The 23,176-nt window shown below is 40.0% G+C and overlaps 1 long non-coding RNA gene across 1 annotated transcript in view; it reads left to right on the top strand.

Annotated features, from left to right (window-relative positions):
• Window positions 1–569: 569 nt before the first annotated feature.
• LOC116286013 (uncharacterized) overlaps window positions 570–23,176 on the top strand; it is a 77,265-nt gene continuing 54,658 nt past the window's right edge. Inside the window, exon 1 of the long non-coding RNA XR_012065440.1 lies at window positions 570–1,170. This is a non-coding gene — a long non-coding RNA (uncharacterized lncRNA). The remainder of the gene's footprint in view (window positions 1,171–23,176) is intronic.

The raw sequence follows: 23,176 nt of genomic DNA, 5'->3' as shown, positions 1-23,176 counted from the left end.
TTGCACTTTTTAAGATAAAGTTAAAATCCACTGGGCCCTTGGAAAATATGTCAGATGGACACATAATCTACTTGTTGACTTTACAGTCTTTTTGAAGCAAGGGTCCAGGATGGAGAACTCACAGCATTTCTCCAGGGCGCTTATACTGCCTGGAATGAGGTGAGGCTTGTTCCCGGGGCCTCTTGTAGGAGGACTTTAGGTTTAAATTTTAGCAGATGTGTCTGCCCTACAGAGATGCCATGTGGACCATTTGTGGTTATTTTAGATGTTACTCTTGTGAGTAAGAAATTACTGTTCCCCCAGATTTTGAAGACTTTATTGCTAAATTCTAAATAATTTTTACAAGTTCATTTATTTATTCTGCCAGCAAATGGAGTCCCTTCTGCTGTGTGCGAGGCACCGAGAGAGGTGTTGAAGTCACAGAAATGGGTAAAATGGATCCTGACTGCAAGAAAATCACAATCTGGTAGGGCAAGCTGGCTTGTAAGTGACTAATGGTTAGTACTTTAGAAATACTTCAATATTATGCATATTTGAATGACGATCTAGTACTTTCCATGCTGGTGTAGCCATTTAAGAGTGGATTGCTAATCCCTGAGAATCAATCAGGAAGCCTGAAATACTCTTTGAAAGGAAGTGCCTTCACCTGCGAAGCAATTGAAAGCCCCACCTATCCCTCGCCCAAACCAGAGGGCAACCTCGAGGCGCAAGAACGTCAGTCCTTAAGAAGTTACCTTGCCTTCCTCGGCCAGCACTCCAGTTCTCTCCCTGTGGTAGGTCACTTCAGTTTAAATGGAAGAGGATTTCTGTTGTCAAAAGCTCATGGTAGGATGAGTTCCTCGGGTGAAAAACCAAGCCCCACCAGTACTGAAGGTGAAAAAGAAATATATCAAGAGGAGAAATCTATTCAGAGATTGATTTTGTTTCCTTCCACAGCCAAAGTGGATTTTGAAAATCAATAAGTCCTTTGCAGTGCTGCCAAAAGCCAGCAAACGTGCCAAGTCATAAACTGTCAGAGGAGTAACTACAGGAAGGCTGCCAGGTCCGAGGCGGCTGCCTGGCCGCCTGGCTGCCACTGACCTCGTGGCGGTGTGGAGCTGGAGCCGGAGCCGTAAATCTTCACCTTGTCGCTGCTGCAGGGTGACTTGGCTTCGCGGGCAGCATACGGAGGTGAGTACTTCAGGTCTGGGGAGCCTCTCTGACCTGGTGACTGAGTTCACACGCTCGTGTAAGAACCTAGATATGAGGAAAAGCAAATCCCGCTCTTACTTTTAATTTCATTTCCCCAGGGAGAGATGGGCCCCAACCCATGCCATCCTTTCTAGAACTGCTGGAGCTGGTGTGATGGCTTTTTGGGGTTTTGGAGCATGTATGAGGGGTTGCGGCTAACTGGTAGAGATAATCAAATCCATGGCAGTGACTGGAAGCTTACTTTGCAAGTAGCTCAATATGAGCTTCTATTAAACAAACGCCATTATTAAGATAAGTTTTCCATGGGCATTCAGATGGGGAGGAGAGAAACAGAAGTGGCTCGCTCCTGGAAAGAAAGTCAACCGTTTTAGTTGTCAGAATGTTCTCCCAAGAAACCAGGGTTATTTGCTGGATTTTGATAGAAATCTTAGGGAAAGTAGTGGATAACTAATGTTGAAGTAACTGAAACAAATTTTAAAATCAGTTGAGTAACTTCTGTGAACAACCACAAAGAACTATTTTGCAACCAAAAAAGTGTGACGTGTGACTGAAGCGTCTCTGAAATGTCATCGCTAGACGTGCAGTTGCCGTTCTTGGTTTGCATCGCTGCTGGACTGAGGGGAAGTGGTGCAGAATGTGATTTGGGCCCATCTTTTAGTTCTGTTAAATGAACCTTATGGACTGGCACATCAGTGAAATAGATAGGGTCTCGGATTTGCATGATAAAGGATTTGTTTCACTTGCCACATATTTTTATTTATTCATTTATGCAGTACCTCATTAACTGTCTCTTAAGGGCAAGGGGCTGGGTGAATAAGTCACTATGAAAAAATCACAGTCCGTAACCTTAAGGCACGTAGCATCGAGTTAGTGGGAGAGAGACCTACAGGTGCCGTTAATGAGGAAGCCGAGTGGAACAAACCTGGAAAGCTTGTTTGTGTTTAATAACTTCCGTCTCGTCAGTAGAAGTTATTTACTGAAAGTGAGGTGGAAATGGTTGGCCATTTAAACAGTGCTGGAAAGATTTGGGAAGGCCAGCAGGTAGCACTAATTTGCCTTGATGAAGCTGAACCATCCTCATAAACTGCCCTGTGGCAGATAATGAGGACCAGGAACACATAAAAAAGTCCTGTGGGCTGGAGGCCACTGAGGGTGGTTGTCTCAAAACAGGACACTTCTGTCTTCTTAAGAGATGATAACTCAGGAAGCACGGAGTGGGAAATAATTTCTGGCCTTGCCAAAGGCACCAAAGAGGTAAAAGTCAACAAGCAAAAAGCCATTAGTAACGAGTCAACATCACGGGGATGAGGGTGAGAACACAATCTTGCAGCGCACCACTGAGGCGGTGGGGTGTAGCAGAATTGCTGGGGCTTTTTGTAACTCTGTGTTTAACCTTTAGAGGAGCTGCCGAAATGTTTCCAAAGGGACTGTCATCCCATTTTATATTTCCACCAGTAATGTATGAGGGATCCAATTTTACCTCATTCTCATCAACCCTTTTTAATTCTAGCCATTCTAGTGGGTAGGGAGTGGTGTTTCGTTGTGCTTTTGATTTGCATTTCCCTTACGGCTACTGATGCTGAACATCTTTTCGTGTTGTTGGTAGCCATTTGTATGTTTTCTTTGAAGAAACGTCTATTTGGATACTTCACCTGGGTTGTCTTTCATTACTGAGCTGTTAAGTGTTCTTTAAGTGGTTTAGAACAGTTGCATATCAGATAAGTGCTTTGCAAATATTTTCTCCCATTCTGAGGTGGTTTTTTTTTTTCATTTTCGTGGTTTCCTTTGAAGCACAGATTTAAAAATTTTGATTAGATCCAATTTATCTATTTTTTTCTTATCATTTGTTTTTGCTGTTGTATCTAAGAAATCCTTGTCTAACCCAAGGTCATGTAAATACTCCTATAGTATGACTTTTGAAATAGGAACTCTTGGATATGGATAGCTGAAGTGTGATACATCCAAACAGTGGAATATTAATCCTCAACATAAAGGAATATGTGTATATGTCCATGAATGACTGAAAAATTGTGCTGAACACTGGAATTTGACACAACATTGTAAAATGATTATAAATCAATAAAAAATGTTTAAAAAAAACCCAAAAAAACATAAAGGAATAAAGTACTAATACATGCTACAAACTGGTTGAACTTGGAAAACATTATTTTAAGGGCAAGTAGCCAGTCACAAAAGAGCAAGTGTTATACAAGCCCATTTACATGAAAGGTCCAGCACAGGCAAATCTATAGAGACAGAAAGTAGGTTAGTGGTTGTCTGTGGCTGCAAGGTTGGGGATGGGAGGGTGGGGGAGGGCAAGGATTGTGGGGAAATAAGGAGTAATTGCTAATGAAGACAGATTTATTTTTGGTGAAAATATTCTAAAATTTACTGATGGTTGCATAACTTTGAATGTATGAATATACTAAAGGACATGAATTTTACACCTTAAAGGGGGTAAATTGTATGGTATGTGAATTAGCTCAATCAAATGGTTATGTGCATACTTTAAAAAAAAATTTGTGAGCAAGACCTCTGCCAAGTCTTTCATATTCATTATACTGTTTAATGATTACAGCAGCCCTGTTAAGGGGGGGGTTATTATTACCATTTTGCAGATGAAAAAACTGAGGCTTAGAGAGGTTAAGTAACTTGTCCCAGGTCATATACCTTGTAAATAACAGATTAAGGCAGGCAATGTGTTTGTGAAGCCCAAAGCTAACCACGGACCTCTTCTAGCTAAGGAGACATTTTATTTCAGCTCAGCTGACCTCTGTGTACCCCACTTTTTCCATCCTTGGTCATACTTTTTGTATCAGTATAGGGAAAGAAAAATGGAGGCTAAAAGCTATTTAAATAACGAGAGTAGCCTTATAAATTTGTACCTACTAAAGAAGAAACAGAATGATGGATGCCGGCTATTTAAGATGACAGCTCAACTCTCCATGTGTTTTTTCTGTACAGACACATTCTTCAAGAGAATTCATGTCTATGAACATTTTTAGAAAAGACTGTTGGAGAGAATGGCTTGTTTAAAACACTGATTTGTGCTGCAATGAATTAAGGCAGGGGTATAAGGCTCTATTTTGCTCTTTTGAAACTTTTGCCATCTGGTTCTCAGCGTCCCCTCAACATAGTTTTCAGGCTGTGAAATTCTGTACATCTTTATGAAGCCCAAGACTTGACCTTTGGGAGGGAGAAGTCTTATTTTATTATGCTGACACCACACATCATAACTCTTATTTTGCTTGGAGATCACACTCAATGTCATCGCCAACATGTGCAACAAGAGATACGTCATGTTTATGGCTAGAATATTCCTTTTATTTCCAGTTACAGTTTTCCCATAAAATCTCTACTGAAAATAATCTCCATGCAGTCATTGAATGTTATTGCTTGGAATAGAAATGCTAAAACAATTTGCTTGTTTAGGATCCTGAGTATTTCCCAACATTTTGAAGCATCTCAGTCCTCCACAAAATATCTTTCCAGCCAGAGCAGTAGTAATGTAAGTCTGTGGCTTTTCTTGTCATGTATTTTATGGGATTGTTACCTCTCACGTGTATTTTGTATTCCTCCCACGTGTATTGGAGTACAATGGGTAAATAATTCTATTTGGACTCTTCTAGATATTTTATAGCTATGATTGACATTCTCTCAAGAATTGTTCATTAAAAAAATAAAATTTCCCAATGAGATCCTTGGATGGGCAGAGTCTGCCCATCATACTAAAATTCAAAAAATACTTGTATACATCTTCAAAATTAGACCTTGTCTTCTCCCTATCATCTTTTTCTATATGTACAAATTCCCTCTTGAACTGGGTAAGTAGGCTGGGAGGGTGACCTTGCTCCAGGAGGCCAAGGGCAAGAGAAACAGAGGGTCCCTGGAGAACCCTGAAGGTCAAGCCCTGGGAACAAAATTCAAAGGGTTGACGGGGGTGGGGGTTGGGGGAGGGAAGGTTGCAAGGGAAGAAGCTGAAAACAAAGGTCAGAGAGGAAGAGCCTGGCAGAACTAGCAGGATAGGGGCAGAGGAAGCAGTGATTTGGGTGATTTCCATAAATGCAGGTACATGTGATCTGATGCAGTGAAATGACCGTGGCTTTGGAGTGGGATCTGAGTTCAAATCTTGCTTAATAAACTAGCTCCAAGAAGTGATCTTCCCCCTCTGCACCTGAGCTTATCTGTTTGATGAGCATCTTCATCATCACATCAACACCATTACAACAACTGTCACTTTCCAAATACCTGTTATATGCTAGTTATATGCTACGTAGAAAATTGTGTTTAACCACCCATACAATCCAATGAAGCTTTTTTAAAATTACTATTATTATCCTCACTTTGCAGATGGGGGAAATCGAAGCTCAGAGAAGTTTTAATTTGCTCAAGGTCCTTTCCAACAGCTGGAAAGTAATAGAACCAGGATTTTAATCCAAGTCTGTTGGACTCCATAGTCCACTGGACCACTGGCTCCGAATGACCCAGAGCACATATTACCAGAGGCTCCTAGACTCTCCCATGGACCTTCTGTGCTTGCATGTCTGGGGTGGGTCCCAGAAGCATGCATTTGAACTTGCCTCTCAGGTGACTCTTACGCTCTACATAAAAGTACTTGCTCCTCAAGGCGGGGTCTGTGGTCTGGGGCCAGCAGCCTCAGCACCCCCTGGGAGCTTGTTGAAAATGTAAATTCTCAGCCCCTACCCTGGTCCTGCTTAATCAGAACCTGCATTAGAGCTAACCAGGTCCCCAGGTGATTCATGTGCCCATAAGTTTCAGGGAGGCCTGTTCTACAGGGCTGTTGTGAGGATGAGAGATACTAAATGTAAAGTATCTACCATACCAAAAGTACCCTTTGTTACCATTCCCTTTTTGATCAAGTAGAAGACGGTGTTCTGGGAGGGCCCCCAAGCATAGGGTTAAGGGTAAACACCTGTTCTGCTCTCCCCTTCCTCTGGGATCTATGCCCAGTGCTGTTTTGGGATTTCCCAGTGTATGCCACACCCCCTTCCTTTCCTGAAGGCTGGTTGTGATGTCCTTCCTCCACCAACACTGGAGTCAGAAGATACGGCTTTGACTCTTGGCTTGGCTAATTATTGCCTGTGTCCTTGGGAAAATTAATTAGCATTTTAATGACCCTCAGGTTTATCAGTTATAGAAAGAGAATGATGATGAAAGTAATACATTTTATCACGCTCAAACTTAAGAGTTAGTCCTCTCTGCCTGTAGTATTGTTGGGGGTATCAACTGGAGAAGTAAGCAAGAAACAGAAAAGTCTTAGAATCTCTTTTTCTTCTAAATTTTTAACACTTCAGTCCTTTGAATACATTTATTGAAATCATCTGTTCTGCTCTAAGGACAAAAATCTGCTTTTAGAAATAGGGTACAAATAATCTACAATAAAAAAGTTTAGCTCTAAATCCAGAAAACTTAAAAAAATGGCCAGGATCTTTAGGAAATCATACAGTCCAAATTCTTAATTTCTGTGGTGGTAGAAGCAACAGTTAAGTGACTTTAAAGTGGTACCATTCTAGTTACTGGATGTATTTGATTCTAATTAATATAATTGGCAGAAATTTCTGTTGAATGCTATGTTTCTAAGTAAAAACATCTCTCTCAATGAATACTGAGTAACCTCCTGTGGTACAATCTATATATTAATTCATTAGTCCCAGCATTTAACTGGGTCACAGCTAGCAATTCTATACTGAAGTTCAACTCGGCCTTACTGGGGGTGTGTTTTGGGATTGTGTTATCTTAGGAAGGACAGTAGGAAGAATATCCATCACTCTCAAAGGTGCACTTGGCTGGTTTTTTAAAAATTGTCTTTTCAAAGCGTTTTACGTGACTCTTGGTCTCGGATGGACTGTGTGTTAGAGTAGATTCAAATGGTGTTTTGAGGCAGTGCTTGGCCCCGTCTGTATACATCCCCAGGTCACTTCTACGTGGAGTCCCCTTTTTCAGACATCTGGTTCCTTGTAGCATTTAAATTTCATCTCCTCAAGGAAGCCTTCGGCGGCCTGGGACTGGGGCAGTTCCTCTTCTCCACATCCTCTCAGCACCCCTGCTTCCTCTCTCTGAACTGATTCATTGTAGTTTCCTAGGGCACGTGCTCTCTAGATCACTGGTTCTGCAGGGGATATTTGGCAACATCTGGAGACAGTTTTGCTTGTCACAACTGGTGGCATTGCTACTGGTATGCAGTAGAGAGAAGCCAGGGGTACAGCCAAACCCCCTACGCTGCACAGGACAGCCCCCCACCCCAACAAAGGGTTATCCAACCCCAAACATCACAGTGCTGATGATGCCCTAGATTGATTTGCCATTTCCATGAGGGCCCCAGAGTGGCCAAGGCAGCTTCGGTCCTGTCTGGTAGACTAGCACACAAATCTCTAGAAAATAAGTACTCAGTAAGTGTTGAATTACTTTTTTTAAAATTTCTTTTTCTGGGGAGGGGGCAGGGGAATCCTTGCTCACCACCTCCTCCACGAGAGGGAATAAGCTTCCAAGAGGAGTTTTGTTCTAAGACTACATGAAACATGCTTTGGGATGATTTTTTAAACCTGCTCCGTTCACAAAGAGAGACCAATAACTAGGGATTCATTATAATGAAAAGGCATTTAAGCCAGGAGCCTTCTTGGATTGAGCAGTGCATTAATGAAAAGCTTTAAAAAACAGCATTTATTACAATAGACTGCTTGTCTTTGAGAGTTTTCTAAGTATAAATGAATCAGTAGGGGAGATGCCTTGAAACTCAAAAGGTATGAAATCTTACATCTTGGTTGTTGAATTACTTTTAATTAATTGAATGAATGAATAAAAAAGGACAACTTTTCATTTAGTAGACTGATTGTTAAAACATACAGGCTTGCTTTTAACTGTGAATATTGATATGAGGGCCTAGTATGTCAGGTTCACTGAAGAACTCTGCTTTTCAAAGTTTGGTTGACTTTGAATTAATAATGGAGCATTGAAAAAGGTATGTAGTTTGTACATTCCTGCATATGAAAACAACATACCCTAAGATGAAGCAAGATCACTGAGCTGTGAACCTGGGTCAGTGTGTTAACTTTTCCATCCTCTGAGTTACTTGTATGAGCTGTGAGCTGGGGTGGCGCCGTCAACCTACTTTGCGGACCATTGTGAGAAATGGCTCCACAAGGCACGCGTGTCCTGCAGGGGGTGTGTTTGAGAATTTTATCACATCACAGGGTCCTTATTAAGAGTCCATGGGAGAAATTGCCCTCTTGTTTCTGCAGTGCTTCTGACTCGCTTTTATCTTAGAAATATTATGAATTACAGAATCAACTGTGTTTCATTTGTGGCCTTGGCTCTTAAGAAGCTTAAACATAAATTTATGGCTCTGTTTTTTCAAGTCTTTGGGGTATTACGGTAAGCTAATCTCACCCCTGGCTACCTTTTTTGAAAATTTTATTTTTCTTTACTTTTCTTTAAGATTTTTCTCCTTTCTGCTCTCTTCCTTCTTCCCTCTCTCTCTGTCATGCTAAATGTATTTTGTAAAAAATGCTTTTTCTTCAAAAAGCACATGTTGATGAGTAACTTATTTAATCCATAATTATTTGCTTGTTTTACTACAACTATAGCTTTTTGACAAGGAAATTTACAGTTTTCCTTGGACACACAAAATTTATCAAAATGGTCATCACGAATAAAGACACAACCAGTATTTCTATAAGGTTAAGAGCATACATCCTGAAAAGACAAAAACTAATTCGAAAACACATGCACCCCAATGTTCATAGCAGCACTGTTTACAATAGCCAAGACATGGATGCAACCTAAATGTCCATCCACAGATGAGTGGATAAAGGAGATGTGGTGTGTAATATATACAATGGAATATTTCTCAGCCATGAAAAAAGAATGAAATAATGCCATTTGCAGCAACATGGATGGACCTAGAGATTATTTTTTTTAAACTGAATTACCATCAGATATAATGTGTTAATTTCTGGTGTACAGCACAATGTCCCAATTATGCATATAGACGTACTTAACATTTGTTTTCATATTGAGATTATCATATTAAGTGAAGTCAGACAAAGACAAATATCATATGATACCACTTATGTGGAATCTAAAAAAAGATACAAATGAACTTATTTACACAGACATAGAAAACAAACTTATGGTTACTAGAGGAGAAAGCGTGGGGGAGAATAAATTGGAAATTTGGGATTAACAAATACACACTACTATATACAAAATAGATAAACAACAAGGACCTACTGTATAGCACAGGGAACTGTATTCAATGTCTTAAATAACCTATAATGGAGAAGGTTCTGAAAAAGAATGTGTGTATATATATGTATAACTGAATCCCTTTGCTGTATACCTTAAATATATTAAATCAACTAAACATCCATTAAAAAAAAACAAACAAACCACGATGCGTTCGTGGCACTGTCCACTGGCTGTTTCTGGGCCCTAGTCTCAGAGTACAATCCAAGAGATGCCCTTGAGAAGCCTGGGAATAGAAGTGAGCAGAAGACTAGGTCTGCAGTAGTCACATCGTCTCACAAGCAATGCAGCCAGGTTCCTTTCAACTTAGCACAAATCACGGCTTGTCGCACACTTTACTCATTTCTAACCTTTTGAAGTTTTGTTCATTTCAGCTGGTTTGGCTGTCATGTCCTTATGCTCGATGTGAGGGGCCTCTTGCTTGTAGTTCAGGGCTTTCTTGACTTCAGTTAAAAAAGTAATTACTATTGAAAAATAACTGATTTTTTTTTTATTCAGCACATTCCCTGCAAAATTTGGGGATGGGGCTGAGGTTAGGGACCAACAACCCAGACAAACAAACAAAAACCACTCATAATCTAATCTCTGAGAAGTAGTGACTACTACTATTCTGAGAAAATATCTTTTACCTTTTTTATCCTATGCATATGTAAGGTTACATGTATTTTTTTTAAGTAGGAATGGGATATTGTATGTCCTCCTTTGCAATGTTTTCTTGTTTGTGAAGGTACCACCTTTCCATGTCATTGATCATTGTTCTGCATTATTATGTTCGGTGGCGGGATGGTATTCTGTTGTGTGGCTATATTTTAGTTCATTAACCAATCCAAAGCAGACATGTAAGTTGTTTCCATTGTAAATACTACTAAGGTATGGGGTGTGTGTGTGTACACATGCTTTCTCAACAGCTAGATTCTATGATACAAAGTCAAAACATTTCACAACTTCAATTTAAAATTGAGACACAAATACATGGTTCCAAGGCAGACTGATATAACAAGGTGATTTTATAATACACATTTACATTAATACCAGTTGAATACTTCATCTTTATATTTGGTCAGAGAAATAATTATAAGTTTAAGAAAGTTAATGTAAATAGCCTAATTCATCTGTGTATATAGCATGCACCTGTCTAGACTAGGATTATGAACTAAGTACTAAACATTAATTTAAAGCAACATCAGTATTTGTTTCTTATAGACCAAGAATTTCAGATGGACATTTTTCCTTTTCAAGCAGAAAGTAGGGGAAATATCTTAGAGGTTGAATTTCAATGAGCAAATTGTTGATCAAAATTAATGTGCCACTTTCGGGGCAGAACAACCCAATCTTCTTTAGCATAAAAGAATTACGAGGACTATTTTATCTTCACAAATAACTGAAAAAGAGGTAGAGATAAAAGAGGTAGGGAGGGAAAAGACAGACAAATCTCCGTAGACATCCCAGATTTACAGGTGGGATTCAAAAGTCCTGTTGTGTGAAAGAGGCACCATTATAGAGAAACTCTCCTCAAATTACCCAGTCAGAAACGATCCAAAAGGTCCCTGATGGAGCACACCCTTTCAGTATTGTCGCACTGCCACAGCAAATTAGGTTCATTCAGGCTGACTTCATGCTATGCATCTCTTAAAAAATGCCTTCTTGTTAAACAACAAGGGGGTACTGTATAGCCCAAGGAACTATATTTACCATCTTGTTAGTCTATAATGGAGAAGAATCTGAAAAAGAATATATATATCTATCTATATATCTGAATCACTCTGTACACCTGGAACATTGTCCATCAACTATACTTCAATAAAAAAATCTAAAAAATGCTTTCTTGTCTGTGCCTCCCTCCCACCTCCCCACTCTCAGTCCCCCATCCAAATGAGCTGGTTACCTTGGAAACAAGGGCATTGAAAAACAACTCAAGTACAGTGTTAGTAAACTGCATAGGTAAAATATAATAGAGGAACATTTCTATTACATTTTAATAGAAATTCTACTATATTTTAATAAGTGACTCTGCTGCTGTCTTGGTTTTGGGGTCAGGTTTGCTTTGTAACATTTGGTAAATATCTTAATTCTTCTATTGTGATATAAACAGTTAATAAGATTGTAGGGATCAAGAAACTTTGTTTTGATGTGACAGAAAGATTGGATTTTGACTGACACGTGGGTTAGTTTGAATGGGTTTTAGGACCAGGTCTTAAAAAAAAAAATTCCCCTAAACATCCAGGGGCTCAGGAAGGACCATTTCTGCCCCATGCTGACATGTGTAAGCAAAGGCTCTGGGAGGTTCCTCCTGGTGGGGTCTTCACCACCACTGATTTGCAACAGGAGAGTGAGGTCAACATATGGGCCTCGTTCTGGAAGCTCTGAGTCATTCCATCTGCCCTCCGCTGTACCTTTGCAACTTTAGTAGCATTTTTCCCACAGTTTGATGCTTAGAACTGCATATCTTCACCCAAGAGTGGGCTGAGTGTAGCTGTCACGGCATCAGAACAACTGCTACTACTGTCCTCCCGTCTCTGTCCCTCTCCTTCCTGCTGGAGAAATCGGGTGGCCTTTTGTAGCATATGCTACATCCAGCATCCAGCAGATGTTCACGTTTTTTGGATGACACTAAGATGCAGTGTGTAAACCGGGCATGCTGTGAAGGGACCTGGCTGTCAGACTCATTTTTTAAATTGAAATATAATTGATTTACAGTGTTGTGTTAATTTCTGGTATACAGCATAGTGATTCAGTTATACATATATATATTCCTTTTCAGATTCTTTTTCATTATAGGCTATGATAAGTTATTAAATAGAATTCCCCGTGCTGTACAGTAGGACCTTGTTTGTTTATTTGGTATATAGTGGCTTGTATCTGCTAATCCCAAACTCCCAATTTATTCCTCCCCCTCCCAAATGGGGACTCATTTTAAAATTACCTTTCTATGCACTCCTCTTTGGTATGAAAGTTGCTTTCAGCAAGGATATCAAGCCACTCTGACTTTGCTGAACAGACAAATCTATGTTCAATACAAAACTGAAAGAAAAAGTCTCTGTCACATCTTTCTGACCTGTTGTTGACTCAAGCTTTTCTTCAGTGAGTCAAAAATGAGGGAGAAGTAATAGCCCGGAGGAAAGTGTTTGAAGACGGTGCTGTGTGTCTCTATCCACGTCCTGTGTGTGTATGTGTTAACTGTCCCCAGCCCGAGGGCAGGACCTGCCTTCCTGTGCCTGGGAGCTCCGGCTTCTGCTGGGGAGCAGGTATACAAAGCCTTCTTTAACTTGCCTGCCGTGAGCGGTGAGATGAAAAACGCCCGCTGATGGTTAACAGATCTGTCCCCTAAGACACCGCTCCTCAGAACATGGCATTTGTTGACTCTGGGTAAAGCTTTTAGTACTTTCGGTCTGTAGGAAGGTTTGGCCAGTAGCCCTTCTGTTGATGGTCATATTCCCTAGCCAGAAATGCCAGTTACCAGTTTTCTTTCTTCATCTTCTCATTAAGCCTTTTGTATATTTTTTCTCTGATTCCCAGGATTAGTGATGACATGTGTCGTTTTCATATCATTAAACTTTCTTAAAGGGATAAGGATGCAATTGTTTGCAGTTCTCCACTTTGTAGGGTTTTAAATGTTTGAGGATACTATCATTTCTTTTTCACTGAGAGCGAGTGAAATAGGTAAGTATATAGTACTGTTTAGCTCACTTAACTCCTATTTATTATAGAAATAAGAACCAGAGCAGTTATTTTTAAGTGAAATAAGCCCACAAGCTTATTTCCAAAAAGCTCATTCAAGTAGTTATTTTATCCTTAACAACTTGTTAGAACAAATGAAATTGGCTGAATGTGGGTTTCCTATATTCTGGTGCATTGGAGAATGATGGCTCGATGGGGAATCTTCTTCCATCTGTTAGGGTAATGAGGAAAAAAAAGTTGTCAGTAGGATGGCAGAAAGCAAAGAACTAGGAGCCTGGGAGATCAGCAGACTGAGTGATCACTCCGTGCCTAGTTAGAAAGAAGTTGCGGCATGGGAGGTGCACCAGATCCCTGCTTCCACTGGGCTGCTAGACAGTGTATCTGATTGCTTCCTCACGTGCCTCCAGCATCTTTGAATCTCAGCCTTTGGTCCCAGGGGGATCTTTCCATACCCCATCCATTTTTGTGCCCCACTTGAATTGTCTGTTCTGTGGCTCCCCAGAGGCTTGTATTCCATGGAGATTCTCATCTTCCCACAGAGCTCTCAAACAGGATTCCATTCTCTCTAGAGGACGGTGGATCAGGGTCTCACCAGAATCTTCCTGTATGGCTTGGAGCCCCAAAAGTGGCCTGAAATGGGCTTGTTTTTGGAACCTGACATTTTATGTATGTTTTAGAGAAGTTTCAGATTGGTGAAAATATCTAACTCCATTGCTGTTCACTGAGCTCTCTGTGTGTGTGAGGATCTGTAATACACACTGTATGTAGTTTTCTTGTTCAGTCTTATCGCATGTTGAGGTAGGGTCCATTTTCACTTTTTGGATGAGAGAACAGAGGCATAGAAAGATTAAGTCACTTGCCCAGGGTCCCATAGCCGGGCTAGAGGCCAGTCCGGCCCACCAGTACAACCCTGTGCACTCTCTCTACTGCTTATGCTGCCTCTATTCCCTGGCTGATCATCCAGACCACTTTCTCACCTTCAATTTCCTGCCATCCTGTGCTCCCACAATGCTCATCTTGCAAGACCCCCAAACTGATTTGCCATCCTGCTCCCAAACAGAGACAACTGATATCTGAGAGGGAAAAACTACAGAACTATGTAGATTAGAACCGCGAAGATTCCTGTCTGCTAGCTTAGCGGAGCCCTCTGCATTTCCCGTCAGTCCTTCAGAGCTCCATGGTCAGTTTCTCCCCCACCCCCCACAGAGGAATTTCAAACCATCACCACTCTCCTCCAGCTCCCTTTCTGCCTCCAAACTCAGTAAAGCCTCAAACTTCTGGGAGAAACTGAGTCCATCAGAAAATGCCACCCCCTTTACCTCCAAGGTGACTTAGAGCCACGTCAATCCTTACCTCCATATTGCTGGTTTCAAGGTACCAATTTCAGGTTGGGGTCAAACCCGTTAGCTGGATCCTGTGAAACCCCTCATATTCTCCTGACTCCTCTGGGAACTGGTTCTATTAATCAAACTCCCTCAATTCATCTACCTTTTATTCTCTCACTCTTTACAGACGTCCTCCCCTCAGCCTAAAACAAGCCCATGTCTTACCCAATCAAAAACCCCAGGTTAAAAAAAAAATAAAACCAATCCTCTAGCTACCATCAAGTCTCTTTCCTTTCCATGTAACTAGTAGAGGAATAATCTATACTGTTGTTCTCCAGCATCACCTTTTCCCATTCTTTTGTCCATAATGATTTAGCTCTTGTTCTTACCACTTGTAGTAATCAGGATCCAACCAGGGAAAAATAAACTACTTCAGTGACTTGTTACAAAGAGAATATATTGCAGAGAAATGAATTAGATGGGTGGTGGAGTAACTGAGAAACCAGACACGATGGTGAGGTATCCCAGAGGTGGCAACAGCTGGAAGCTACTCCCACACTTAGCACCATCTTTACTCTGTCCCTCCATTCTATCAGACCTTGGCCTTGGATGACCCAGGGAGGCAAGACTTGGGCTGGTTGGATTATCCTGTGGGCACTGAAGACATGGAGAGGATTCAGCCCACATACTGCAGGGCAGACCATTATTGTCCGAGAGGAGAAGCAGAAATACCTGACCTCTCTGTCCCTAGATCTTTTAAACTCTCTCAGCCATGCCAACTGTTGGCTGACCTCAGCCCAGCTGAAGATCAGCAACATATGGAGCCTGGGAAGTGCTTCCTGCAGGCTCCAACATCGGGAATACGGAGTAATCTGGATGGCATTTCAGGAGATTTTGCAGCTGGCAAGAAGAGAAGTTTACGTGGCAAATGCATACGCATACACATTTCAAGATGGCACCTGATCCCACTTCCTTGAGCAGAATTCAAATTTGGTCAGGCTTCTTTCCATTTCTGCAAATTCTGAAAATTCCAAAATCGTTTTGCTCTAACCTCATTGTAAAAACCATGTAACTACTTTCATAATGAATTGATAACCAAATATTTTGTCATGCGTTTCCCATAAAAAGATAAATCCCACCCACTGGAGGATTAATGGAGGAAAAACATAAAACCAGCTAAATCCCAATGATGGTGACTTGTATGCAATTGTTTTAGGTTTTATAGGAATCTGATACCAATTTGTTAGTCATAAAGCACATTACCTGGATTTTTATTGACATAATCATTTGGATTATATCTATTAGGCAAAACATTTGAGTCAGATACCTAGAAAATTGCTTGATTACTATTAAAGCTGACTAAAACAAAGATTTTGTTTTTAACCAAGATCACAAAGTATGGACTGATTTTTTTTTTAATGCTTCATAGTCTGGAGACATGAGCTATTAAAAATCATTCATTTAAAAAAGATAGTGAAAAATCCTGCATGTAGTTAAATTGTCTTTGTTAAGTGTATGGATATTTTTAAGCTTTTCTTAATGAAAGTCCACACAATGTTTAAGCCAAATTTTGCAGTCTGTCTCAAGCTGAGCCTGTGTTACACATGCCAATAAATGAGTGCTACTCCAGGCTGCTCAGGTGTTCCTGGGTGTTCCATATGACACAATTCAGCTGGATCTTTTCCCCTGACAACTAGTGACTAAATTACATTGAGTTTTTGTTTGCCTTGTACATAGATAAATAAGCTGCATACGTTTTTCAGTATCCTTGGTATATTAGCTATCTGCTGTGATAAGTGTTTCTCACCCTAAGTCATCCTATGAGCAATGGATTTAATTCTTTGACAGTCCTGTGAATGAATGAGAGGGAGAGGGAGAAAAGGAAGGGCAGGATGAAGAGGAGGATGGTACCCACCGTCGCCCACTGAGGGAGGGGCAGGCAAGACAATTCTGCTTTACTGAGTAGCATTTGGAAAGAATTCATATGCATTGTTTCTGGACTTTTATTTCTGATATTAAACATGACTCCTCTGATTTTTATCTTTATTTGAAAAAGCCTTGTATTCTTTTTGTAGAAAATCTAGTTTGTGTAAAACAGAACTGGAAACACTGCAAATCTTTGCTACTTTTCCTTTAAAGAGTATTTTAAATGAATCTTTGTAACCTCAGTATATGTTCCGAGGCCCTGGTTATCTCAGTTGTCCTGTCCTTAGAGACAGGTGTTCATAGCTTGTTTCCTTGTGTGGTGGTTTGTTTTCAGGCTCCGTTGGGAAGCTATTTTGAAAATGTGCGGTATTAATCATGAGGGAGACTTAGAGAATTTGTAATGCATAAAACCTAATCATCACCATTTCTTAAAGAAACAATTCAAAGACCCCTTTGATAGTGGATAAATAGTTTAATCCCAAGCTATAAAAAAAGATAGCATATTATCTTCTGTGATTTATGTAATGGACTAAGGCTTTATTCCTTTTTTTTTTATATGTCTGTCTGCAAAATTTGCTGTCACAAAAAGCCAGCTCAGTGGAAGACTCTTTAATCCCCCTAGACATTTTACCTGCAATTAAGGTAGTTACCTCTATACATATAGTGCTGTGGGTTAGAGCACATAAATCAAAATGCTAAGATTTCCTCAAGTGTGGTCAGATGAGGGACTTAATAGAACCCCTGATGAAATATTTAATACTTTATTATAATTAGAAACTCAGATACTATATAGATACAGACCAGGAATGAAAGAAACACAAATATCAAGGTACAGATCAGTTTATTTTTTCTTCTATTGTGTATAATTACTTTAAGAGTCAAACTTGGGTTCTAGTCATGGTTTCTTGCCAGGTACTTGAAGTTCTCTCATGCAAATTGCAACTTTATAGTTTTACTGATGGTTGATTTTTTTTTTTAATTCTACCTCACTAGTCTTTTTGTGGCTAAGAGAGAATTGCTCTCTATAGTGAATGGTTTTTCTCTTTTCCCCTTCCCTAAAGCTAAAAATATGGACACTGTGATTATCCTTTAGCCGATAATTATCCACGTTTATTTAGTTTGTACATCTAATTTACCCTTTCTTCATCAGTATTCAATTAATGTTGAATAACCAATTTACTTATCTCCTGCAGTTTTTTTTTACTATGCTTTCTGTTTACTGAATCTGCTTTATTTTTTAAAGAGTCTTCTATCCATTCATCCATCTACCTACCCATATATACCCCACTTTGTTTCAGAAAGAATTTAAGGTAGACTCTTAAAGGAGATATATTTTAAATCTGAAAGATTTGAAGTCCAAACTGAATGTAAATCAGATAGTAATTTATTTGTGACAAATTAACTCCTTGCCTGATACTTTCAAGCAAAGTATGAAAACAAGATATTTAATGATTCAAAATGTTGCCAAATCCAAACTCATTCTACTTGGCACAAGACAGGCCAAAATGTTGCCGAAATCAAACTCATTCTACTTGGCACAAGACAGGCCAATATATTGGGAGACGAAGTGTTGGGGCAAGGGATAACAGCTTTATTCTGAAAGCCAGCAGACTGAGAAGATGGGAGACTAGTGTCCTGGAGAACCATCTTACTCAAGTCAGAATTCAGACTCCTTTTATACTAAAAAGGGGAGGGGGTGTGGCTGGCTGTTGCAAACTTCTTGGTATTGGAATCCTTTGTTCTTGAAGCTGTTCATAAAGGTCAGGTCATGATATTCCTGTAAACCTCCAACAAGACAAATGTTATTCTCTGTTCTGCAATGTTTTATCTCTATATTAATGGAAAAGTGTTATACCCTTAAAGGTCAGAGCCTTGAGAATGGACTATCCTGTATATTTCAGACTATAGGCAACATTCTTTTACAAAAGGTGCAGAACCAGTATGACTAAGCACAGGAAACAGCATGGGGTTAGAGCTAAAGGAACAGATCTAATATGGAGTCAGATTTGTTCTTCATGTTACAAAAACATGGAAGTCACATTCTTATAAATAATCATATTTTATTGGTTAGAAATCTAACACTTTTTGATTCGGTAGGGAGTTGAATAGGATCCACAGGTAAAAGTAGCACTTTTGTTACATAAATGACAGATTTAAACATTGGACTTTGATTGGAAGGGAGTAGAAATTTGGAATTTTTAAAAAGGATTTGAGATCAGTAAGTCAGAATAAAGTGATTTAGGAGGAAAAGTGACAGCAAAATGGTAATTATTACAAAAGCAACTGACATGTACAAAAGAATGCCAGTTCTTGGAAGGAAAAAGAATTCAGCCCAGAGCTCCAGGAACAGCAAAAGCACGATTGTGTCAGACAGTTGTTATCTGGTACAGGGCAACATAATGTTTAACCTTGCCATGAAAGTAAGCACATGTATCTGTCCTTGAAAAGAATATTATGAACGGACCTGGAGATTGCCATACTAAGTGAAGGAAGCCAGAAAGAGAAAGAAAAGTACCGTATGAGACCACGTATATGTGGAATCTAAAATGACACAAATGAACTTATTTACAAAACACACTCACAGACATAGAAACCAAACTTACAGTTACCAAGGAGGGGGAGGGGAGGGGAGGCGAAGGATAAACTGGGAGTTCTGGATTTGCAGATACTAACTACTATATAAAAAAATAGATAAACAACAAGGTCCTACTGTATAGCACAGGGAACTGTATTCAGTGGCTTGTCATAACCTGTAATGAAAAAGAATATATATATATAACTGAATCACTATGCGGTACACCAGAAATTAACACAAATTATAAATGGATTATTTGTCAGTTTAAGAAAATAAAAGCAACTTAAAAAACCTCTCCCAATAAATGAGCCACATTAAGCACATCAAAGAAAAAAAAGAATATTGACTGAGTGAAGGTACAGAGTACTATAATTTGAGCTGAATAAGCTGTTTTCTTCTCTAATACAACAGTGCTTAAAATTCCAATGAATGGATGAATTTAGATTTTGGCAAGTTGGAAACTGCTACTGTGCTGGGAATTATTAGAGCCATACCTAACCAGTATGTATCAGTACATGCTCATTACAATGCAGTGTAAGTAATCATTCAGCACAATCCATCGTTACCTCTAGAAGGATGCATACTTTAGTAACGTGCATAACATAAAATATGTATCCAATGTGCTGTGCATTCACATGTGTAAAAACATATATGGACTCTATTATCTAGGACATGTCAGTATTTTACCTTCCAAGAAGTAAAAATTCTTCAGGAAACTGCATTTCGGTGACTCATTTTTGTTAAACAAAAGAATGTTTGCTTTTAGATATTACATTTTTGTCTATCATCTGGCACAGAGCTGGATTTTTTCCAGTCTGACTTGGCTCCAGTAGATGATCTGAGCTGCACGTCACAACTTCTTTTCTCCCCTCGTCCAGAGGCATCCCGTGGCTCCGTGTTCAGGGGGAGGAGTCCAGAGGGCAAGAGGAGGTGGCTCTGGCCGGTGGTTTTTCCTGTTGCCAGCTAATCCCAGATTATTTGTGGATCCAAAAGAGAGCAATTGGTGAAATGGAATCCTTCCAATTCCCGAGGCTGGTGCCATTCATCACTTCCTAAAACCATTTAATACTTAGCACCCAGAAAATTGTCCATTAAATTATGACAGAAAAGTAATTCCATACCCTCTCTTTCCAGCCACGTTAGCCCTGGATTTAGTCATTGGCACAGCCCAACATAAAATCAGAGAGTCTGAGCACACGAGAAAAGAGCAGCACTCCTGTGAAGAGGACAGATGCGCCTTGTCTCTAAGTGGACAATTCTAAAGATGCTAAGGAAGGCTCTATGGAAATGTAAAGCCACAACAGTGGTATCAGCTAGTTTTCCCACCTCCATTTAATGCTGGTCCAAAATTATATGAGAATGAAAGGATTTAACATCAGACTGCCTGCAGACACAAGCTCTTCTTTGAAAACCAGTGATTCCTGACTCTCCCTGAGATTCAAGTTTCATTTCTGATCCCTGGAGTAAGGAGAGAGTCTTATCCTTTCCAAAGTTCTTGGCTCACTTTGTGTGTCAATGCCAAGTCTGTTTCCGGTAGGCTGTTAGGTCCACCATTCTAATGTGCTTATGTTTACTTTTGTACCTTGGATTGAAGGGAAATTTTGGATAGATTTCTGAAAGTTATCTGGTCTTCTGAGAACAGGCCCACATCAGTGGAGGAAAAAACTCTTTGCCTTTGATTTTTCACACTAAAGGAAAGCTAGTAAGTCTGAAAAGATCATTTCCTCCACCCAACGCCTTATAGAGCAAGAGGAAGCCAGCTGACTTGATTTAGTAATTGCCAATTGGTGAATACATCACAGATGTATTGATGGGTGAAAATGACAGAGATGTCTAGGGCAGCATTAAAAATAATAACTTTGTGTTTCTCTATAAGGCTTTCCTATCATGTGTACTACTAGGGAGCGTAGGGCATGTGTGTGGGGTGGGGGAATAAGAAAAACTTATCCTAGATTATAAATTCAAGATTTTCGAAAAACAGTGAGTAGGAGAAAGATAGGAATTGGGATTTACTTGGATTTTGCAACCCTCATCCTTAGGTCTACTGCTGGGTATTCTGCCATCCTGGCTACATCATTTTATTCAAGTACAAATCTCAGGGTTAGCTAAGAACGCTGCTTGTCCAATAGAATCAAGGGAGAGGCCCAAGATGCTATGCCAGCTCACGGACGTTAAAACAAGTTTGCATATAAAATAAGAAACCATAACTAATTAACACCAGGCAGGTGGTCCTGATGGAAATTTAACATCCAAACCGGGTCAGCAGGGAATACAGACTTGGCAGATGAAACTGTAACTGAAATGAATCCCCCAAGACCCGCCAAGTGAGCCTTGAGCCAACAGCCCTTCGCAAGAGCTTCCTGTGCCAGTCATTTCTGGGAAAACGGAGCCAAGGTTAAATGGCTGGAGATCTTAAAATGAGTATGATTGCATAAAGATCTCAGGGCCTCCAGCCCCCCAGCCTCACAAAGAGTTTTCTTAGATGCCAGCATGATTTTGTGAGAGCAGGAGGGGGCCCAGCATGGAGGCTGCTCTCTGTGTGTTTATTTATTAAAAGCAGGGAGGACAGTGCAGGGAGGGGCAGGAGGATCTTCTCAACAAAGGCCAGGGCGTGAGGTTTTGCTGGAAAGAGCCGGAGTGGAGGGGAGGAGACATTTAGACCCCCATGGAGGGCCAGAGCAAAATCAGATACCAATGAGGACTGAACCGTCTGAGTAACAGCCGGAATAGCTGAAGTGCTGGGAGTGAAAAACTAAGTTTTACTGTTTCATGGTTGGCAAGAGAAAGAGGGCTGAGAGAAGGTGAGATGAAATAGAGCAATAGAGAGAAGGGGGCTGTCCGAGGTGTGATTTCTGTCACAATGCCACGAGGAGATGACTCAGCACCGTATCCCCGCCGGGCTTGCCTTGCCTCCCCGGAGGGGCGCGTAAAGTGGTGGGATGTCCATCCCAGCGGGCTCTTAGACGTGATCCCCTTCCCGGCTCTGGCTTTACAGCTGAAGAAGCCGTGGCCTGCAGGGGAAATGTCTCCCCAAGGCCACAGTGAATTCTTTAGCAGAGCCGTCTGGAAACCTGATGCTTGGGTCTTTCCATTTGTCACCCTTCCTGTTCAAGACCCGCTAATGCTTTCATGGCTGCTTGTTCATTCGCTTTATTTGTGTTTAATTTCTTCTTCTTTTTTTCTTTTTTTTTTAGCTCTGTTAGGATTTTATTTTTTATCCGAATGTCTGATTCATTTGGAACTTTTTATTAGTATTATTTTGCTACTAGGGATATAACTGACTTTTAAAATTAATCACCAAGTTTCCCAGTAATATTTACTAGTTACTGCATTATTTCTCCAGTTACTTGAAGGGTTACTTTTCTCATAGAGATTTTTGTTGCTTTCTATTCTCTCCCATTTATCCTATGACATTATCACGTTGTTCTGATTATTGTAATTTTATAAACAGTTTAGCAGTGTCTCTGCATTGCTCCTCATTTAAAGAAAATTGTCTATCCCCATTTCTTTGTTTTCAGATAATCTTCAGAATCATCCTTTTTGAAAAAGAAACATCTTTTTCATGTTACAAGATAATACTGTGTGAACTGTATTGGAAATACCTTGAACTTACTTATTGAGGGAAGAATAACATAAAATAATGAATTACATTTATAAAATAATATTTTTTCTTCTAGGATTAAATTTATTTCACTTTTGTTCCTTACTTTAATATATCTTGATAAAGTTCTGTAGTTTTATTTTTTACACAGACCCTGAATGATTCTTTTTTAGTTATCCATCCCTAGCTATTTTGTATGTCTTTTGTTTGAGTACATCTCTTTTATTTTAAATGCTATTTGGTTTTTCGAAATGTCCAAAACAGTCATTGAGGCTTTTGTTGTAGTGAGTTTAATTCCAAAGACAAACTGAGGTTCTGAAGAAAACTGGAATTTGTGTAGCAATCAAAACAATGGGTGGATAATTCCACAGGCACCAATACTAATTTGAAATTGATGGGTTTGAAGGGGTCAGCACTGTTCCAAACTGAGCATAGGCTGAATGGAAGCCCATGCTCAGTTCAGAGCATCTCCTACTGGTTCTGCTTCTCTGGTTGAACTGTGACTGATACAGAGGAAGAGGAACCCATCCACTGACAGACAAGCCAGTACATGGCATTGCTGGCAGGAGCGTGGATGGGACCGGCAGGCCGCACCCTTGGTTCTATCAGGCCGCT

This window comes from Vicugna pacos, chromosome 29 (genome assembly GCF_048564905.1).
Source record: "Vicugna pacos chromosome 29, VicPac4, whole genome shotgun sequence".
NCBI classification, from domain to species: Eukaryota; Metazoa; Chordata; class Mammalia; order Artiodactyla; family Camelidae; genus Vicugna; species Vicugna pacos.
This window is presented reverse-complemented; position numbering and strand designations above follow the sequence as displayed.